This window comes from Lagenorhynchus albirostris, chromosome X, assembly GCF_949774975.1.
Source record: "Lagenorhynchus albirostris chromosome X, mLagAlb1.1, whole genome shotgun sequence".
Classification (NCBI taxonomy): Eukaryota; Metazoa; Chordata; class Mammalia; order Artiodactyla; family Delphinidae; genus Lagenorhynchus; species Lagenorhynchus albirostris.
This window is the reverse complement of record NC_083116.1, coordinates 9,869,651-9,877,332: the sequence shown is the minus strand read 5'-3', so window position 1 is coordinate 9,877,332 and position 7,682 is coordinate 9,869,651.

Below are 7,682 nucleotides of genomic sequence, written 5' to 3'. Positions count from 1 at the left end.
CTATTTTACTCAAAACTACTTTCACTGCTTATATCTTTTATTTTCAATTTCAAGTAAAAGTGATTTTTGTGTATATTAATTTCTGCCTCCCCCATTCAACTCCTCTATCAGAAGTGAAGGGCTCACTGACCTCTCTTCACCAGGCCTAGGAAGAATGAACTCAATGTTGTTTCCTCTCAGGAAGAGGGACTACAAGGTAGCTGTGTCTGGGAAATCTGCTCTGAGGTTGGGTACCAGTGGCAGGGGTGTGGATGTCTTCCAGCCTCTGCCACCTGTGATACAAGATGCTCCACTCTGTGTCATATCTCTTAGAAACAACTGCTTGGGCTCCACTCTCATGTTCAACATTGACATAATCATCTATGGGTACCAGGAGGGCTGGCTGTGAACACACAGACTCTCCTCCTTCTCCCCCACTTTCAGCTTTGGTCACCCATGGAGGAGGAGCAGCTTGGGGTTCTTCATGAACTCTACAAAACTCTTGAGACAATTGCCTGCCTCTTATTTCACATTGCCTTCGAGAGTCAGAAGAAATGGATTTTCTTTGGATTGGATGTACTCCATATACTAGGGTTCACATTCTTCACATCATAAGTCTAAGTTGCCAGGATACCCAATCTTCAGGCCACTGTGAGAAGGTGAATCATGCTCCATGCATAGTTCAGCTCATACTCCTTGACTGAAGTCAAAACATCCCAAGTGATAGCATTTTTCTCTTGTTTACCATTTCAGGAATTGTACCCAAGGAGTACAAGATGTCTCACAAGGAGACATCTAATCAGCTAAATTGACTAAATTCAGACAGGATGTCATGAAAGTATTCCCAGACAGATTAGTATTTATCTTCTTTTTCAATGTCTGCAGGGCAGGTAATTCCCAAACCTTCTTCAGTTTATGTTAGAATTGAGTGAACTTCACCACCAAGAAATGCTGCTTTATTTCATACCCACCACTCTCAGTTTGTGGCTTGTTCTTTTTTGCTCTCAACTCCTTTGACCACACAAACCTCTATTTTGCAAAGCCTTTTAAAATCCATGCTACATTAATTTCAATGGCAACTCAGGTTAACAACTGTTCTTTAAAAATAAAGACTCAGTGTTTTCTAAACAAATCATCTTTTTTATGATCATGAAAAATATCAAGTAAAAACCTCAAAATAATTACTTTTGTGCATTCTTAAGCCAGTTACAAATCTCAATTTAAATTGTAACAGCTTCTATTTTGTTTCTAAATTAACAAAGAGAAAGTTATATGTATTTTTATATATATATATATATTTGTTTAGGTATTTAGATCTTCCCTCCTTCTTAAAAGGCTCTGAGGTATCTGGAAATCTAGATGTTACAACAGTGTTTAATAAGTCAGAGTGCAGTATACGAGCATATGGAAAAAATTAAATAAAATGAATAAAGAACAAATAAGCTAATATGACCTTAAAAATAAAAATGAAAGATCAAGAAAATAAACAATTAATTAGAAAAGCAAAATATTACGGATGGGACCAGTCATTGAACACCGACGAAACAGCCAAATAGAGGAACCTAAATGCAAAAGGTCATGATGAAATTAGATAATGAAATAGATACTGGGATTCTCATGGTTTGTCTCAATTTTGGTTTGTATTTATAAAATTAAAAGTCACTAAAGTTTAAGACATTTGAAATTTAATGTTAAGCAACTGTTGTTGTTGTTGTTTCTAAATATATGATTTTGGTCTTTATTTAAGTCAGTCTGTGTAGCCAAGGAATGATGGAAATCTAAAATGTCTGGCTTAAAATGATCACCTAGGAATAAGAAGTTCATGGAAATGAGCAGAGTGCCATTCATTAGCATGTCAATGATGCTTCTTCAACAGGATGCCATTAAATTATTGTGGTGATAATTGAGACACTAAAAAGAGACAGATGCTGGGCCTGTAGTTCCTAAGATCTTATAACCCATTAGCAATTAAATTTCAATGAGCTAACATAACTTCACTCTCACTAAATTAACAACTGGGAATATTCTTTTTGAAGCTGTCTTTTTTTTTTTAGGCATGCTTCTGCGGGATTTTAAAGGCAAACTGCAACGCCATTATGGTACAGGATTCAGGAGACAGAGCATCCAGGTATTCGGGATGTTCTCTATTCTCCAAATTAGAACCTGGGTGGCAGCCAACTAAGGCAGGGCAGAAACTGGCAGTCCAATTAAATCAGAGCAATCTGATGGATACTGCCATTGTAAAGAGCAAAAATGTGTGGTCAGTTCCTTCAGGGAAGGCATGTGAGAGCTCCTAAGTAAGGAAAGCAACCTCAGGGATTCTTTGGATGTGAGACTGAAGGGAATACAGGAAGGCGACAAAATTCCAATCTGACTGGCCTGAATTAGTCAGGATAGACAAGCATATGCTGCAGTAACAAATTAATACAAAAATTTCACTGGCTTAACACCACAGGTGTATTTCTGGTTCCCTCAATTCCCAAAGCAGGTACTCTGATCCAGGCAGATTTGATCTCATGATGTTAGCATTCCGACATATAGCTTTGAGGTCTCTAGAACAGGGGAAGAGGGAGTAGAGTCGAAGCTTGCAGTGAAGATGAATAATATGGGGAGGAGCTTCAAGACGGCGGAAGAGTAAGACGCGGAGATCACCTTCCTCCCCACAGATACATCAGAAATACATCTACATGTGGAACAACTCCTACAGAACACCTACTGAACGCTGGCAGAAGACCTCAGACCTCCCAAAAGGCAAGAAACCCCCCACGTACCTGGGTAGGGCAAAAGAAAAAAGAATAAACACAGACAAAAGGATAGGGACGGGACCTGCACCAGTGGGAGGGAGCTGTGAAGGAAGAAAGGTTTCCACACACTAGGAAGCCCCTTCGAGGGCAGAGACTGCGGGTGGCGGAGGGGGAAGCTTCGGAGCCGCAGAGGAGAGCTCACCAACAGGGGTGCGGAGGGCAAAGCGGAGAGATTCCCGCACAGAGGATCAGTGCCGACCAGCAGTCACCAGCCCGAGAGGCTTGTCTGCTCACCCGCTGGGGCAGGCGGGGCTGGGGGCTGAGGCTCGGGCTTCGGTCAGATCACAGGGACAGGACTGGTGGCGTGAACACAGCCTGAAGGGGCTAGTGCGCCACAGCTAGGCGGGAGGGAGTCCGGAGAAAAAGTCTGAATCTGCAGAAGAGGCAAGAGACTTTTTCTTGCCTCTTTGTTTCCTGGTGCGTGAGGAGAGGGGATTCAGAGCACCGCTTAAAGGAGCTCCAGAGACGGGCGTGAGCCGCGGCTAAAAGCGCGGACCCCAGAGACGGGCATGAGATGCTAAGGTTGCTGCTGCCGCCACCAAGAAGCCTGTGTGCGAGCACAGGTCACTCTCCACACTGCCCCTCCCGGGAGCCTGTGCAGCCCGCCACTGCCAGGGTCCCGGGATCCAGGGACAACTTCCCCAGGAGAACGCACAGTGCACCTCAGGCTGGTGCAACGTCACGCCGGCCTCTGCCGTCGCAGGCTCGTTCGGCACTCCGTGCCCCTCCCTCCCCCCGGCCTGAGTGAGCCAGAGTCCCCGAAGCAGCTGCTCCTTTAACCCCGTCCAGTCTGAGTGAAGAACAGACGCCCTCAGGTGACCTACAAACAGAGGTGGGGCCAAATCCAAAGCTGAACCCCGGGAGCTGTGAGAACAAAGAAGAGAAAGGGAAATCTCTCCCAGCAGCCGCAGAAGCAGCGGATTAAATCTCCACAATCAACTTGACGTAACCTGCATCGGTATAATACCTGAATAGACAACGAATCATCCCAAATTGAGTAGGTGAACTTTGGGAGCAATGATATATATATTTTTTCCCTTTTTCTCCTTTTGTGAAGGTGTATGTGTATGCTTCTGTGTGTGACTTTGTCTGTATAGCTTTGCTTTTACTGTTTGTCTTAGCGTTGTCTGTCCGTTTTGTTTTTGTTTTCCTTAGCATAGTTTTTAGCTCTTGTTATCATTGGTGAATTTGTTTTTTGATTTGGTAGCTTTCTTCTTTCTTTCTTACTTTTTTTAAATTACTTAAAAAATATTTTTTAATAATTTTCTCTTTTAATAAATTTATATTATTTTACTTTATTTTATATTTATATTTTAATATATATAATATAATATAATATATTATATTATAATATATTTATATTTATATTTATATTCTTTCTTTTTTTTCTTCCCTTTATTCTGAGCCATGTGGATGACAGGCTCTTGGTGCTCCAGCCAGGCATCAGGGCTGTGCCTCTGAGGGGGGAGAGCCAGGTTCAGGACACTGGTAAACAAGATACCTCCCAGCTCCATGTAATAGCAAACGGCGAAAATCACCCAGAAATCTCCATCTCAATGCCGAGACCCAGCTCCACTCAACCACCAGCAAGCTACCGTGCTGGACACCCTATGCCAAACAGCTAGCAAGACAGGAACACAACTCCACTCATTAGAAGAGAGGCTGCCTAATATCATAATAAGGCCACAGACACCCCAAAACACACCACCAGATGTGGACCTGCCCACCAGAAAGACAGGATCCAGCCTCATCCACCAGAACAGAGGAACTAGTGCCCTACACCAGGAAGCCTACACAACCCACTGAACCAAACTTAGCCACTGGGGACAGACACCAGAAAAAACAGAAATTACGAGCCTGCAGACTGCAAAAAGGAGACCCCAAACACAGAAAGTTAACCAAAATGAGAAGACAGAGAAACACACACAGCAGATGAAGGAGCAAGGCAAAAACCCACCAGACCTACCAAATGAAGAGGAAACAGGCAGTCTCCCTGAAAAAGAATTCAGAATAATGATAGTAAAGATGATCCAAAATCTTGGAAATAGAATGGAGAAAATACAAGAAACATTTAACAAGGATCTAGAAGCACTAAAAAGCAAACAAACAGTGATGAACAACAAAATAAAAGAAATTCAAAATTCTCTAGAAGGGATCAATAGCAGAATAACTGAGGCAGAAGAGCGGATAAGCGACCTGGAAGATAAAATAGTGGAAACAACTACTGCAGACCAGAATAAAGAAAAAAGAGTGAAAAGAATTGGGGACAGTCTCAGAGACCTCTGGGACAACATTAAACGCCCCAATATACGAATTATAGGGGACCCAGAAGAAGAAGAGAAAAAGAAAGGGACTGAGAAAAGATTTGAAGAGATTATAGTTGAAAACTTCCCGAATATGGGAAAGGAAATAGTTAATCAAGTCCAGGAAGCACAGAGTGTCCCAAACAGGATAAATCCAAGGAGGAACAGACCAAGACACATATTAATCAAACTATCAAAAATTAAATACAAAGAAAAAATATTAAAAGCAGCAAGGGAAAAACAACAAATAACATACAAGGGAATCCCCACAAGGTTAACAGGTGATCTTTCAGCAGAAACTCTGCAAGCCAGAAAGGAGTCATAGGACATACTTAAAGTGATGAAGGAGAAAAACCTACAACCAAGATTACCCTACCCAGCAAGGATCTCATTCACAGTCGACGGAGAAATTAAAACATTTACAAACAAGCAAAAGCTAAGAGAATTCAGCACCACCAAACCAGCTTTACAACAAATGCTAAAGGAACTTCTCTGGGAAGGAAACACAAGACAAGGAAAAGACCTACAATAACAAACCCAAAACAATTAAGAAAATGGTAATAGGAACATACATATCTATAATTATCTTAGATGTTAATGGATTAAATGCTCCAACCAAAAGACACAGGCTGGCTGGATGGATAAACAAACAAGACGGGTATATATGCTGCATACAAGAGAACTATTTCAGACCTAGGGACACAAACAGACTGAAAGTGAGGGGATGGAAAAAAGATATTCCATGCAAATGGCAATCAAAAGAAAGCTGGAGTAGCAATTCTCATATTAGACAAAGTAGACTTTAAAATAAAGACTATTACAAGAGACAAAGAAGGACACTACGTAATGACCAGGGGATCAATCCAAGAAGAAGATATAACAACTGTAAATATTTATGCACCCAACATATGGCAAACATAAGGCAAAAACTAACAGCCAAAAAAGGGAAAATCGAAACTAACACAATCATAGTAGGTAACTTTAACACCCCACTTTCACCAATGGACAGATCACCTAAAATGAAAATAAATAAACACAAGCTTTAAATGATACATTAAACAAGATGGACTTAACTGATATTCATACGACATTCCATCCAAAAACAACAGAATACACATTCTTCTCAAGAGCTCATGGAGCATTCTCCAGGATAGACCTTATCTTGGGTCACAAATCAAGCCTTGGGAAATTTAAGAAAATTGAAAGCGTATCAAGTATCTTATCCAATCACAATGCTATGTGACTAGATATCAATTAAAGGAAAAAATCTGCAAAAATTACATGCACATGGAGGCTAAACAATACAGTACTTAATAACCAAGAGATCACTGAAGAAATCAAAGAGGAAATCAAAAAATACCTAGAAACAAATGACAATAAAAACATGATGACCCAAAACCTATGGAATACAGCAAAAGCAGTTCGAAGAGGGAATTTTATAGCAATACAATCCTACCTTAAGAAACAAGAAACATCTCAAATAAACAACCTAACCTTATACCTAAAGCAATTAGAGAAAGAAGAACAAAAAGCCCCAAAGTTAGTAGAAGGAAAGAAATCATAAATGTCGGATCAGAAATAATTGAAAAAAATGAAGGAAACGATAGCAAAGATCAATAAAACTAAAAGCTGGTTCTTTCAGATGATAAACAAAACTGATAGACCATTAGCCAGACACATTAAGAAAAAAAAGGGAGAAGACTCAAATCAATAGAATTAGAAATGAAAAAGGGGAAGTAACAACTGACACAGCAGAAATACAAAGGATCATGAGAGATTACTACAAGCAACTCTATGCCAATCAAATGGAAAACCTGGAAGAAATGGACAAATTCTTAGAAATGCACAAGCTTCCAAGACTGAACCAGGAAGAAATACAAAATATGAACAAACCAATCACAAGCACTGAAATTGAAACTGTGATTAAAAATCTTCCAAAACACAAAAGCTCAGGACCAGATGGCTTCACAGGCGAATTCTATCAAACATTTAGAGAAGAGCTAACACCTATCCTTCTCAAACTCTTTCAAAATATAGCAGAGGGAGGATCACTCCCAAACTCATTCTATGAGGCCACCATCACCCTGATATCAAAACCAGGCAAAGATGCCACAAAGAAAGAAAACTACAGGCCAATATCACTAATGAACATAGATGCAAAAATCCTCAACAAAATACTAGCAAACAGAATCCAACAGCACATTAAAAGGATCATACACCATGATCAAGTGGGGTTTATCCCAGGAATGCATGGATTCTTCAATATACGCAAATCAATCAATGTGATAAAGCATATTAACAACTGAAGGAGAAAAACCATATGATCATCTCAATAGATGCAGAAAAATCTTTTGACAAAATTCAACACCCATTTATGATTAAAAAAAAAAAACCCTCCGGAAAGTAGGCATAGAAGGAATTTTCCGCAACATAATAAAGGCCATATATGACAAACCCACAGCCAACATCGTCCTCAATGGTGAAAAACTGAAACCATTTCCACTAAGATCAGGAACAAGACAAGGTTGCCCACTCTGACCACGATTATTCAACATAGTTTTTGAAGTTTCAGCCACAGCAATCAGAGAAGAAAAGG